Here is a 15,000-nt window from a genome sequence, read left to right as displayed (position 1 = left end):
GTAAGGGTAGAAAAGACTCTTAAACTTTGGTAAACAGCTCTTCCAGAAGAAGGACACTACAAAATTAAACCATGGTTCTCTAGTCTTGGGTAATGCCCTAATCTCTGAACAATGACCTTCTACTGTCTAGGATTAGAGTTTTCTTGCTTGAAGGTACAATTGGGTTCGCTTTTCTATCTTACTTCTCTTTCTTTGTTTTCTTATTAGTTTATGTAGCTTATATATGAATGACCCATAGTAATTTAATGAGGCTAATGTTCTTTAAATATATTTTTTACAGTTTATATTACTTCTCTTGTAGTTTGTTTATTTAATTGTTTCCTTTCCTAACTATGTTATTATTCCCTGTTGGAGTCCAGGGGCTTATAGCCTTCTGCTTTTCCAAATAGGGTTGTACCTTAGCAAGTAATAAAAATAGAAATAATAATAAACACTACCTCTCCCAGGTGGTCATAATCAAGAAATTTGATGGAACAGTTGTCAATATAACTGTTACAGTTAGGAAACTAGGATATGAAAGATTGCAGCTTTTACCATTTCATGTGGTTACCAGCAGTAACACAGTCTTTTAACCCTCAGGAAAGGCAAAATATCTGCCATTAATTTTATGATGAAGCATGAAAACTTTGATCCTACTCCAGTGGGACAAGCAAACACTTCTGAAGGGGTCTTGACAAAAACTGCCCGTCATATGTTCTATCTTTTGTATGTTGCTAAGATCTGCGCAACTATAGCTAAAGTTTTTCAAATGATCTTCACCACAAACAGAAATAAAATTTCTCCAGTCTCTGGTTTCCTCCAGCAACAGAGGAGGCATTTACTCACCATATGACGTGAGCCCACCTTCAGGCAATGTTATGGAAAGCGTATAAGTAACAGCAACCTTCATATGAAAGTGCAAAATACTATTGGTGGCATAACAGAGAAGAGGTCCCCCTATACAAAAACAACGTATAGGCCTCCTGCATTCTCAGACTTGATGAAAGTCATCGCATATGGATGCACAAGCAACACACTATAAAGGCACAAGTAGTTCAGATGTAAGAGTGCAAAGATATCTTACACAACATTCTGCAGCTACCAGGAGGGAGACAGGACATTGCAACAATGAACATACAGTTAAGCAAATGTTCGATGATCCTTTTTAATCAGACAGTGACGATTATCTGGATTAATAAATCTCTGTTTTGGGCTATGGGTGTAAATGTTTAAAGCTTACATATTATAGTGAAGTGTAGAGAGCTTTATCTTAAATATTTTGGTGAAGGGTAATCTTACTGAGGAATTTGATAGTCACTGCTGGAATGGTACATATGGTTGTTGCTATATGCTATTTTTTTACCATTTTTGTTGCCTTCTTTCCGATATTGCGTCCATGTATTGTCATGATGAATGTGTATGATGTTAAATAAAACTCACAGACGTTATTATAATAGCAGTGACAGCTTGTGCATAATATTTAAATCACGTACACTTTTCATCTCCCGCACAAGACATCGTGATTGATATGGCCCAGGTATCATTTTTGATTTCGGTAAATAACAACAAATGACAACGGAGCCAGAGTGACATTCGTCATATTCTTCATTAGGACAATCAGGAAGACAAGAAACAGCAAAAAATAAACTTATAAATACCCTACTGTAAGATTCACCTCACTGTCTTCTGGACTATATCATTTTGGTGACCTGGTTGGTCTGGAAGTTGGATAGTCACTCTGGCTACGATTCTCTTTATTTTAATATATGTCTGAAAATCACATGTAAATAACATGATGTTCCAGATAAAACTAAAAAATATATGAAAATGGCTTCTTCATGAATTCTGAATAATAAAAAATTATACTTTCTCATGACACTGGTGTAACAATTTTTGTCCAAAGACTTTTCAAGTTTAGATGTCATATTTGATCTTGTATTTTGTATCTGTACATTGTTACAGCAGGTAATTGAATTTAGTGCAATATTGTATTTCTGTTCTTGATAATTAGTATTATGTGATTTTACGAATGATTGAAATATATTGCATATTAGATTTAATCATTTAAATTATATTGGTCTACAGTTGATAATTGAATAATTACGTTTTCAATCAAATGTTCAGCTATAAGAGGTTTTACCATGGGCGTTCGTATCCATAAACAATTAAGTTTCCCTTTTTCCCCTTCTTTTTTCACAAGTCATATCGCAATAGAGGCCCAGGTATTCATTTTCACTTCGAAGTCATTTATTTTTGGTTTTCGTCATCAGACACTTACAGCATTGGGTAAAAGGAGAATTTTCCTTATTTTTATATGGAGATAAATTAACTTTAGGGAGCTTCCAACTTATGTTCAGGAAGGAAAAAAAATACACTAGCATTACTTTGTGATTGCAGCAGTATAAAATTTTATGCTACACACGAATAAAGGTCCATTTCACGAAAAACTCCTTTTTCTTTTTTTATCAAAGACGTCTGTTCAATGGTTTTGTAATGAACGACCAATGTATATATATATATATATATATATATATATATATATATATATATATATATATATATATATATATATATATACATATACATATATACATAAATATATATTATTATTATTATTATTATTACTTACTAAGCTACAACCCTAGTTAGAAAAGCAGTATGCTATAAGCCCAGGGGCTCCAACAGGGAAAATAGCTCAGTGCGGAAAGGAAAAAAGGGAAAATAAAATATTCTAAGAAGAGTAACAACAATAAATATCTCCTATATAAACTATAAAAACTTTAACAAAACAAGAGGAAGAGAAATAAGATAGGAGAGTGTGCTCGAGTGTACCCTCAAGCAAGAGAACTCTAACCCAAGACAGTGAAAGGCCATGGTACAGAGGCTATGGCACTACCCAAGACTAGAGAACAGTGGTTTGATTTTGGAGTGTCCTTCTCCTAGAAGAGCTGCTTACCATAGCTAAAGAGTCTCTTCTACCCTTACCAAGAGGAAAGTGGCACTGAACAATTACAGTGCAGTAACCCCTTGGGTGATGAACAATTGTTTGGTAATCTGTGTTGTCAGGTGTATGAGGATAGAGGAGAATATGTAAAGAATATGCCAGACTATTCAGTGTGTATGTAGGCAAAGGGAAAATGAACCGTAACCAGAGAGGAGGATCCAATGTAGTACTGTCTGGCCAGTCAAAAGACCCCATAACACTCTAGCGGTATATATATATATATATATATATATATATATATATATATATATATATATATATATATATATATATATATATATATATATATATGTATATAACAATTAAGTTTCCCTTTTTCCCCTTCTGTTTTCACAAGTCATATCGCAATATAGGCCCAGGTATTCATTTTCACTTCGAAGTCATTTATTTTTGGTTTTCGTCATCAGACACTTACAGCATTGGGTAAAAGGAGAATTTTCCTTATTTTTATATGAAGATAAATTAACTTTAGGGAGCTTCCAACTTATGTTCAGGGAGGAAAAAAAAATACACTAGCATTACTTTGTGATTGCAGCAGTATAAAATTTTATGCTACACGAAAAACTCCTTTTATTTTTTTTATTTATTTTTTTTTTATCAAAGACGTCTGTTCAATGGTTTGGTAATGAACGACCAATATAGTGACTAGAGATCTTTCAGATGGTTTTATGATCAAAATAAACATGTACAAGATGTAATTTTTTTTTATCTGACATAATCATACTATCATGAACTAGCGTTCGGACTCAATCAACTAGCTTCATTAAAGTATCAATTCCCATTTCCGTTAGTTTAGTAATAAAAAGATATATATATATATATATATATATATATATATATATATATATATATATATATATATATATATATATAAAATAACACTGACAAGGTATTCATTCATATCTTAGCCAAATAATTACTTAGTATTAGCATTTCGACAAAAATATAACAATGTGTGATATGATGATAGAATAACCATGACTTTTCGGTAAGGTCAAAATCCAATTTTTTGTCGAAATTACAGAAGAATAATACAAAAACTTCAAAGCTAATGTAACCACCCAATTTGAATCACCATGTTATTGCAGTCTTAGGACCATGTTGGATGAGAGTACCTAGTGAAAAAAAAAGGAAAAAATATAGAAAAATTGGTGGAAAATTCCATAATATATTTTGATTGAAAAAATAAAAATGGGAAAAAACAATCCGAAAGCATCTTTCTTTCATACCAGTTTCTCTCAAACTCGAGTGAAAGTCAAACAGTCTTTTATTCAGAAATAAGGAGCAGATATGTAAACCACATTGTGGCCGTATTCATTACTCATATAGCTTTATGATAATATTAATGAAAATCCGAGCATAAATAAAATTCCATACATATTATTAGAAATTGTTTTACGTAATTAAAGAGGGTTATTGGCTATTTAACATAATTATGTTATTAGACTTTTTTTTAATAATATCTCTTATCACCTAAGGTTTTGTGGTGTTTAGTGAGTTATTAAACTCCTATTAAGTACTGACAGTTCGCGAAACACAGTACTTCTTCTCCCAATATTCTACACTCAAGCTGGAAGTTAATTGCTCTCCTCAAATCTTCGAAGTCTTCTCCTTGGAGTTTGAAATCGATATTTTAGCATCTGAAGACTAGATTCACACAATGCAGAATATCCCTGCTACTTCCATCGTCATGCTGAAATTATGGTGCTGCTTCCAAGAAAATATTTAAATTCCCCTTTCCTCAAAATGAATTATCAATACTTTAGCCATATGGAGTACTTATTTTTGAGAAAGAACACAGGGTAAATAATGAGAAATATAATTAAAATTTCTCTTTTTTTTAAACCCCTAAGTGAGCTTTTACAATTAATTCTTTTATTGAGATTATGTTTTTTCCAAAAATCACGGCCAGTAAATCGGAGATGAAATGCTAAAACCTTACCCATTGGTGTCATTTCCTTTTCCTTGAATGTAGCAATGTGAAAGTTAAAAGTGGTAGACATTTCCCACAATTTATGAAAAGTTCACTTTTTTCTTGATCTTTATACGATTTTTACGTATATTAAAGTTCATTGTTATCTTCATTCACAGGTTAATTAATAATATCTTTGCAAAAGATATGGATGGTTGAAATGTGACAGTGGACAATGCATATATTATAGAAACGATGAAATCTATGATATTATCTGAATTAATGATAATATTAATCAAACAATATTTTGATTTGGGAGTAGAACAACATCAGATGAGGGTAATAGGGTGTGTGCTGTATATATATATATATATATATATATATATATATATATATATATATATATATATATATATATGTATGTATGTATATATATATGTGTATATATATATATATATATATATATATATATATATATATATATATATATATATATATATATATATATATATATATATATATATATGTATATATATATATATATATATATATATATATATATATACATATATATATATATATATATATATATATATATATATGCTACTCCCCTAGTTTGAAAATCAAAATGTTATAAGCCCAAGGAGTAAAAAAAAATAAAAAATATCAAAGTCTTAGGGCAGACATGAAATGTAGAAATAACATATTGATTATATATGAGATATAAAAAAGATATATGTTACATTTCAGAATATCAACAATACTTTATACTATGAAGTCTTGTGTCAATCTGTTCAGAAGGAAATCATTTGCAACAAACTTCAACATCTGAAGTTACACCGATTCAACCACAAGATTGCGAAAAAAAATTTGGCAAACATGAAAAAGAAGTAAGGAAGTTTCCATTAAACATCTAGTATTACTTCTCACTTCTGAGCATTCAAAGTTACTTCTGAACTCTGAATTTGACATGCGACGGAACAGCTGTTTATGACGATTACCGATAAAGTTGTTATACAAGAAAAAGTATCAGACCCTCCTCCAGTAAAAGTCCATTTGCTAAAAGGAAATGATTCAAAGAAATAGAAAATGTTTTTGGATATAATTGTGGTTATTTGGTTGGCTAGAGCATTAACCACACGTTGAAATACTACCACGAGAGAGTTATATATTGGGTCTTTTTACTGCCCATACATTACTACATTGGTTCCATTTTTTTTTTTCTGCGCCCACACATACCGAGTAGACTGGTTTATTCTCTACACATTCTCCTCTGCCGACATACATTTCAAAACACTAAGATTAGCAAACAATTCTCCACTCCCGAAGTTAACTACTGCACTATAATTGTTCAGTGTCTACTTTCCTCTTGGTAGGAGTAGAAGATACTCTTTAGCGGTGTTAAGCGGCTCATGTGAGGAGTACAAAGAGCATGATCAAAGCATCTACATCTACCCCTCACCTTGATATCATCCACATGTGGGACTCGAGTAATTTAGGTTATAGTTTCATTTCTAATCATGTCTTGCCATTCAACTTCCAATATTCTTTTGAGGACTTTGCTTTTCAAATCTACAAAATCTGTTGGATATTGTTTCATCGTCATATGATGACTCATGTCCATATAGTAACACCAATATTACTAAACTGATATCATCAACATCATCATCATCTCGTCCTATGGCTATGGTGGCAAAGGGCCTCTGTTAGATTTTGCAAGTCAATCAAAACATCTACAATCGTCATCTCCCATTTCATACTTCATTGTTCTCAGCCATGTAGGCCTGGGTATTCTAACGCTTCTAGTGCCTTGTGGAGCCTAGTTGAACGTTTGGTGAACTGATCTCTCTTGGTGGGGTGCGAAAAGCATGCGGAAACAATCTCCATCCACACCTCACCATAATTTCATCCACATATGGCACTCTAGTAATCTCTCTTATAGTTTCATTTCTAATCCTCTCTTGTCATTCAAATCATAATAGTCTTCTGAGTGCTTTGTTCTCAATCTACTAAATCTGCTGGTGATTGTTTCGTTGTCTTACATGACTTATGCCCATACGGTAATACAGATCTCACTAAACTGACACAGAATCTGATTTGTAAACGTAATTTCAGGAGATTTGAGTCCCTGATTTTAATGAACCAAGCTGCTGTCTGGTTTCCCTTTTTCAATCTTTCACTGGGTTGAGATCAAAGTTCCTAAATACTTGAATGGTTTTACCTCGTTATTCATTTCTCCTTCCTATGATATTTCATCTTTCATTGCATATTCCGTTCTTATCATCTCTGCTCTTCTTCCATGTTTCTCAAGACCCACCTCGTATGATATTTTTTTTTTGCGTTCATTTTCACTAACACTCCTAACTCACATTCATCAGGTTTTGCCTCTTTATGTCAAATTCTACAAAATGATGTTTTAAGTATTTTGGGAGTCACTTCAATTTCAGCCAGTATCATCTCACCAGTTTCCATATCCTGGTTTTTTTTTTAATGATATTTTTGTTTCAAACACACTGAATTCATTCATGGATACATCAAGGTCTTCATCAACTTCAAGTATATCAATCAAATTATTCCCTTCGTACCTCCTATCCTTCACCACACTAAAGTGGTCAATCCAAGGTTGCCTTTCTTCATACACTCTTGCCATAACATATCCATATCTCTTTTTAATGCTGGTATGCTTTTTCTTTGCTCTTATTGAGATTTCATTAATAATTTTATCAACGATTCATACTTCATAGCCACTGCTAGAATTCATAGCATTGTCAGTCTCTTCTGCTTGCCTGTCTACATATTTTTTCCTGTCATTCCTGGCTGATATGTAGCCTATATATATATATATATATATATATATATATATATATATATATATATATATATATATATATATATATATATATATATATATATATATATATATATCTGTAATTTCTGGCGATTTGAATTCCATATTTTACTTGGCCTTGCCATTGTTTGATTTTCTTTCTTAAATCTTCATTTATATTCCAATTCAAAAGACCGTGTATTAGTCATCATAGTCACTAAATATTTCAATGATTCCCTCTCATTAATCCTTTCTACTTCAAAGGATATTTTTTCTTCCATTGCATATTCTGTTCTTATCATATCTGTCTTTCTGCTATTTATATTACTGCCAACCTCCTATTATATTTTATGCATTTTTGTAAGCATGCAATGCAAGTCCTGTGGTGTTTTCCTAATAAAGACAACATCATCAGCATACTCTAGGCCTGCTAATTTCATATTACCAGTCCAGTCTAATCCTTCTCCACTGTGACGAGCCAAGAGTAGGCTGTGACTCAAAAGCGGGATGAAAGAAAGTGAGTCACAACCTATTCTTGGCTCGTCACATTGATGACCCAGGAGTGACACACGGTTGGTACATGGGTTTCCCCCTAAAAATGACATACTGTGTATTTCTTTGCGGCAGCCCCGAGTCTGAAGTTGTAGTAGCAAAACTGTGGCCGATGGGTGGCCGTAAGTGGCTGTAGAAGTCGTTGTTTGGGGGCCAAATGAGTTGTGGATGATGGATTTGTCGCCACTCCGGCTCATCATGGGATAGGCATGTGTGTCCTACAGCATTCACGTCAGCTTTGGTTGACTTTAAATAGGTTTCCTCTTCGTCAGGAGTGGAAGCATTGATGGAGGACTTAAAAGACCTGAAGTGGGGTCCCCTTCAAGAAGCGGCCTTCTGCAATACAAAGAAAGCCCTATCAACCGCTGCTGCTCTCACTTTTCTCATCCCACCTAACCTTTTCCTTCTCTCTACTAATGCCAGTGACATCGCTATTGGTGCAGTACTCAAACAGGTGGTCAACGGCTCACCCCGCCCATTTGCATTCTTCAGCAGAAAACTGTCCAAGGCTGAATCGGGTTATTCTACCTTTGTTCATCACTTTAGCCATTTCTTAGATGGTACGTCCTTCGTCATTCGCACAGACCACATGCCTTGACCAGTATCGCTCGCATGCAACCTGCCGCAGACGGCTTTCCTCGTGACGTGAACCTATTTCGTGCCCTTTGGGTATGCCGTTTACCGGAACCTGTACATGCTGCCATACCCGATGTTGATAGTTTACCTCGCCTTACCCTCTGACAATAAAAGCTGGAAGGACATCCAACTTACTTTCACAGTTGGAAAGTTGGAACCTGACGTCGCTAGACGTCAGTTTAACAAAGATCTCCCCAAGCTGAATGACCACCTTTTGCGTCGGGAGCAAGACACCAAGGAGAGACTGGCCGCCTCTCTGTTGCTTCAAGTACAACTCGAAGCAATGGCCGGGGACGTTCGGGTCCCGGGCTACTACATGGTTCTCGCCAAAATCCACTTTGCTACCTTGCTGAAGGACCTATATAGCTTCATCAAGGCACGGAGAGCCTGTAGAGAGTTCGTGTCCGCCGGTGCAGCCGTCAAACACGAACTCCGGAAACTGATCTCCTCTAACATCTGGGGCAAACACCTCTTCCCAACATATTTGGTGAAAGAGATTGTGGGCAAGGCCGTCACTGAGAACCGGAACCTTCTCAACAATTGGGGCATGTCCTGAAAGAGGAAGTCCTCTCAGGATGAAGGTTCGCATCCTAAGAGGAAATCCAACATGCCTAGACCCCAACAGAGTCAAGCCAAACGCCAGTTTCCGGCTCCCACTACTCCCCAGATAGTGGCCCAGCTGCGGCAGACCTTTCAGCTGGTCCCTCAGCCGGTGGTGTACCAATCACCGGTCTTCACTCCTGCCTATGAAAGACAGTCCACTACCTTTCGTCCCAGAGGTAGAGGCTCCGGCAGAGACTCCTCTCGTCGTCCTTCCAGAGGCAGAGGAGGAAGGGGAGCAGGCGGCTGAGGTGGTAAACCCTCGGGAAACCAGAAGCAATGAAGTGCTTCCGGTGGGAGGAAGACTCCGCCACTTTCAGGATCGTTGGACCTTCGACCCATGGGCACACAGCATCATCAAGAAGGGACTAGGGTGGAGTTGGATAAAACCTCCTACAATCTTCCACTAATTCTTCCAACCCTCAACCCCCATCCTAGAAAAATATGTCCTAGATCTCTTGAACAAGAAGGTGATCAAGAGGGTAAAGTCCACCAGGTTTAAGGGAAGACTGTTTTGTGTTCCCAAGAAAGACTCAGACAAACTCAGAGTCATTCTCGACTTGTCCCCTCTCAACAAGTTCATTGCAAACAACGAATTCAAGATGCTGACTCTTCAACATATAAGAGCCCTACTGCCTCTCAAGGCTTACACGGTCTCAATAGACCTGGCGGATGCCTATTGGCACATTCTAATGAACTACCAAGCTTCCTCCTACATAGGATTCAAGCTTCAAAGAAGACAGTACGCCTTCAGGGCCATGCCCTTCGGGCTCAACGTGGCTCCAAAAATCTTCACGAAGCTCGCAGACACGATCGTCCACCAGCTACGCCTTCAAGGCGTCCAGGTGATGGCTTACCTAGACGATTGGCTGGTCTGGGCGACATCGTCAGAAGGATGCTTGCGTGCCTGCAGAAAGGTGACCCAATTCCTGGAACATCTGGGTTTCAAAATAAACACCAAGAAGTCTCACCTGTCTCCAGCTCAGAAGTTTCAATAGTTGGGAATCCATTGGAATCTTCAGTCACATCATCTTTCCATCCCTCTGAAGAAAAGGAAGGAAATAGCCGGATCCGTCTAAACGTATTTTGAGCGAAGCGTAAAATCTATTTTTGGGTGAGATGGCCGTGACGTCCTGATGGAAGGTTCCTTCAATAGCTTCTTGAGATTATATATGACTACAGTAGATCTTCCCAGAGAATTAAACTAAAGGTTTCACAGAATTCTAATTTTTAGCGCGAGTACCCTAAAGGTTTCCCTTTAGGATATCGTATATCAACAGGGGACATATGCTTAACACGCCACATGGATATCTGCACCCCACATAGCGTTTACGCTTCGAGGAGGATAAGGTGGCAAGTTTTAGGAGGAGCCGTTGCAAGGTTATCCTCAATCGTTATTGTTACTGTACCTCGCGACGTAAACAAACGGCAGCCATAGCTGTCCACCATCTTGACTGACGTCACGTCCGCCGTCTTCATTCCTTTCTCTGTAACGTCCTGCGTAACTTGTTTTTCCCAGTGTTCGCTATTTTGTCGCATCACGTCGCAATCTTCAGCCTCGCCTTCTTCTGGAAAGTTGAGTACTATGTTCTTGTATTGTTTAAATAAGCTCTCGCCATGAGGTAACGATTTTTTATTCTTAAATCTTATGTTTAGTGGCGGAGCTATGCCTCGACCGGAGGCGTCAAGAGACAATGAGTACATGGAAGTCAATACCACATGATTTACAGTAATCTAGTGGTTCCCAAGTGGCCCCGGAGCAACTGGTTCCCCTTAGTCCTGGAGCTACAGCCCAAGCTGATCCCTCTGCCGGGCCCAGTTCTCTCGCAGCAGGTGCAGAGGTCGACTGTCTTCGATTCATCAAAGAAAGTTCGAGACCTTCATCTTATGATTTTCTCTCCCTAGCCGAGAAGAAAAGATTTGGAATCTCGAAAAAAGGTTTAGACTTCCTAGAGGAATACAAAACGAAGTCTACCAGAAGGCAATATGAATCATCCTGGAAGAATTGGGTGTCCTTTGTCAAGGCAAAAAATCCTAAGGAAATCTCCATAGATTTTTGTATGTCGTTCTTTATTCACACTCATGGACAAGGATTAGCAGCCAACACGATTTCCACTTGTAAATCGCCCTTAACAAGACCACTACTGTACGCCTTCCAGATAGATTTGTCCAACGAAATTTTTAACAAACTCCCGAAGGCATGTGCTAGACTAAGTCCTGCACACGCGCCGAGACCCATCTCCAGCTCTCTGGATAAGGTGCTCCATTTTGCCTCTAGCCTGGACTATGAATCTTGCCCTCTGACAGACTTGACTCAAAAAGGGATTTTCCTTTTTGCTCTCGTCTCGGGAGCCCGAGTCAGTGAAATCGTAGCATTAGATCCTGTTACAAAAAGGTCCTGATACGTATTTTTTGTAACAGGATCTACATATGGACTTATGTACGGACTGCCAAAGATACACAAAGAAGGAATTCCTTTGAGACCCATCCTTTCTTCCATGAACACTGCTAGCTATAAACTCGCCAAATTTCTTATCCCTTTACTCCAACCACTGACTCACAACATATATAGATTAATAAACTCGGCCTCCTTTAAAGATGACATTATCACGCAGGACTCAGATCTGTACATGGCAGGCTTTGACGTGGAATCTCTGTTTACAAATGTTCCCGTTGTCAGACTATCAACATCATTTTAGACAGGCTATTTCCCACTGACGATTGCTTGTTCAACAATTTTAATAAAACTCAATTCAAGTTGCTTTTAGAATTAGCCGTGCTGGATACGCCCCTTTTTTTTAATAATGTGTGTGTATATATATATATATATATATATATATATATATATATATATATATATATATATATATATATATATATATATATATATATATATATATATATATATATATATATATATATATATATATATATATATATATATATATATATATATATATATATATATATATATATATATATATATATATATATATATATATATATATATATATATATGCTGAGGTTGATGACAGGTGCCCGCTCCTGAATCCGTGTGTCAATGTACTTTGGGAGTTTGGCAAGAAGTACAAGCGCGGACCCAATACTTAGCATCCTTAGAAATGATGTGCCAAATGAACTTCGTTTTCAGCAGCTGTGTAGTAGCACAGCACGAAGTATGTGAAAGGCCCTGAATTAAATATAACATCTGCCGGCGCATGGGAGCAGGAATCCAAGGTCGCGATCTACCAGTACTGACGTCACAGAGGAGGGTGGTGTTGGAGTCTTCAAGGGGGGAGTCTTACCAACGGAGGGACATGCAGGATGTCCTACATGCCTGATACTCTACTTCCTGTCATAGGGCTTCAGACAGGGCGATGTAATCCAATCCCAGTTGAATGGCAGCCAATGTGTTTCTTGACAGGGCATCAGCAATGGGATTGATTTTCCCAGGGACGTATTGAAGGGTGCGATTGTATTCAGCCACAGCGGAGAGATGTCGGCATTACCAGGTGGACCAGGCATCAGACTGTCAAGTGAAGGCGTGCACCAAAAGCATGTGGTTTGTGCGAATGACGAAGGGCGTACCTTCTAAGAAATGGCGAAAGTGGCGGACAGCCAAGTGCACTACCAGCAATTCGCGATCGAAGGTAGAATAACCCAATTCTGCCTTGGACAGTTTTTTGCTGAAGAAGGCCAATGGGCGGGGCGAGCCGTTGACCACCTTCTCGAGTACTACACCAATAGCGATGTCGCTGGCATCGGTGGAAAGAAGAAGGGCGGCATATGGGATAGGAAAAGTGAGAGCTGCAGAAAGTTGCTTCTTGAAGGAGACCCCACTTCAGGTCCTTTGGCTTGCCCTTGAGGGAGGCGTAGAGGGGAGCAAGAGTGGCGGCTAATAGTGGTAATAGTTGATCATGCCCAATAATTCGTTCAGAGCTTTGATAGTTAAGGGCGCGGGGAAGTCCTGAACGGCTGCTACCTTCTCAGGGAGGGGATGGACTCCTTCAGGATTGATGCGGTGTCCTAAGAACGACACTTCATTGCCGCCAAAGGTACACTCGTCTTACCGGACTACAAGGCCGTTTAGTTGTAGGCGGTCCATCACGATGCGCAATTGACGGAGGTGTTCCTCTTTTGAGGAGGAGAACATAAGTAGGTCGTCCACATAACATACACAGAAGGGGAGGTCCCCCAAGATGCCATCCATGAGACGTTGAAACGTGGCCCCAGTATTACGAAGGCAAAAACAGGAGTAATTGAAGGTGTATGTACCAAATGGAGAGGAGATGGCGGTCTTGGGGATGTCTTCTGGGTTCATAAGCAGCTGATAATACCACTTCAGGAGGTCGAGTGTAGAGAAAACCTTCGCTTTGTGCAGGTAGGTCACATCGGCAATGTTTGAGGGGTAGTGATCCGGTTCTGTTTGCATGTTCAGGCGCCTGTAATCCCCGCACGGACGGAGGGAGCCGTCTTTATTCAGAACGATGTGTAAGGGTGACAAACATGGGCTGGAGCCTTTTGGCTAAGGTCATTTCCTCCATTTCGGCGAACGTCTGTTTGGCGGCTGCCAATCGTTCCGGTGCCAGACGTCTGAATTTTACGAAGACTGGGGGTCCCGCAGTCTTTATATAATGATAGATACCGTACTTAGCAGGAGCCGTGGGCGTTTAGCGAAGTTCTGGACGGAAAATATCCGGGTACGACGTGAGGAGGTGGGCGTAGGCATACTTTGGTACGCTGATGTGGATAGCGAGTCTGGAGGGGGCGGGTTCAAGAAGTGTCGACAAGCACAAGTCTGCGTTAACCAATCGTGGCTGGGCGACATCAACCAGAAGGTGGAAATGAGAGAGGAAATACGCACCGAGGATTGGCAATGTGACATCAGCAACGAGAAACATCCAATTAAATTTACCGTTTCCAAACTATAATGTGAGGTTCTCGTAACCGTAGTTGGGTATCGCAGATCTGTTGGCAGATACCAAGCGGACGTCGGCAGACGTAGAAAGACTACGTCGTGTCCTGAAGAGTTCCCTTGGCAAAAGAGAACGACAAGCACCCGTGTCTGCCAAAAATCGCACATCTGTTCCTGCATCATGTAAAAAGAAAAGATTAGACACACGGGAGGCCACCGCCACGAGCGATGGCCTACTTACACGTTTTTTGGCCACTGACAATCGTTGGCACATTTTTTTCGCGGTTGCCCCGAATCTGAAGTGGTAGTAGCAAAACTGCGGCAGATGGAGGTAGTAAGTAGCTGTAGAAGTCGTTAGTTGGGGCGCGAGTGAGTGGTGGTTGGTGGGTGGCTTTGTCGCTGCTTCGGCCTGTCATGGGGTAAGCATGTATGTCCTACGGCATTCACGTCAGCTTTGGTGACGTTGAATAGGCGTCCTCTTCGTCAGGGGTGGAAGCATTTATGGAGGTCTTGAAGTGGCTGTTCATAAACTAGCGACATCTTGTACGGTAGCGCATATAGGTCCGGGTAGGTTC

The sequence above is a fragment of the Palaemon carinicauda genome, chromosome 5, assembly GCF_036898095.1.
Source record: "Palaemon carinicauda isolate YSFRI2023 chromosome 5, ASM3689809v2, whole genome shotgun sequence".
Lineage (NCBI taxonomy): Eukaryota > Metazoa > Arthropoda > Malacostraca > Decapoda > Palaemonidae > Palaemon > Palaemon carinicauda.
Note: the sequence above shows the minus strand (reverse complement) of the source record.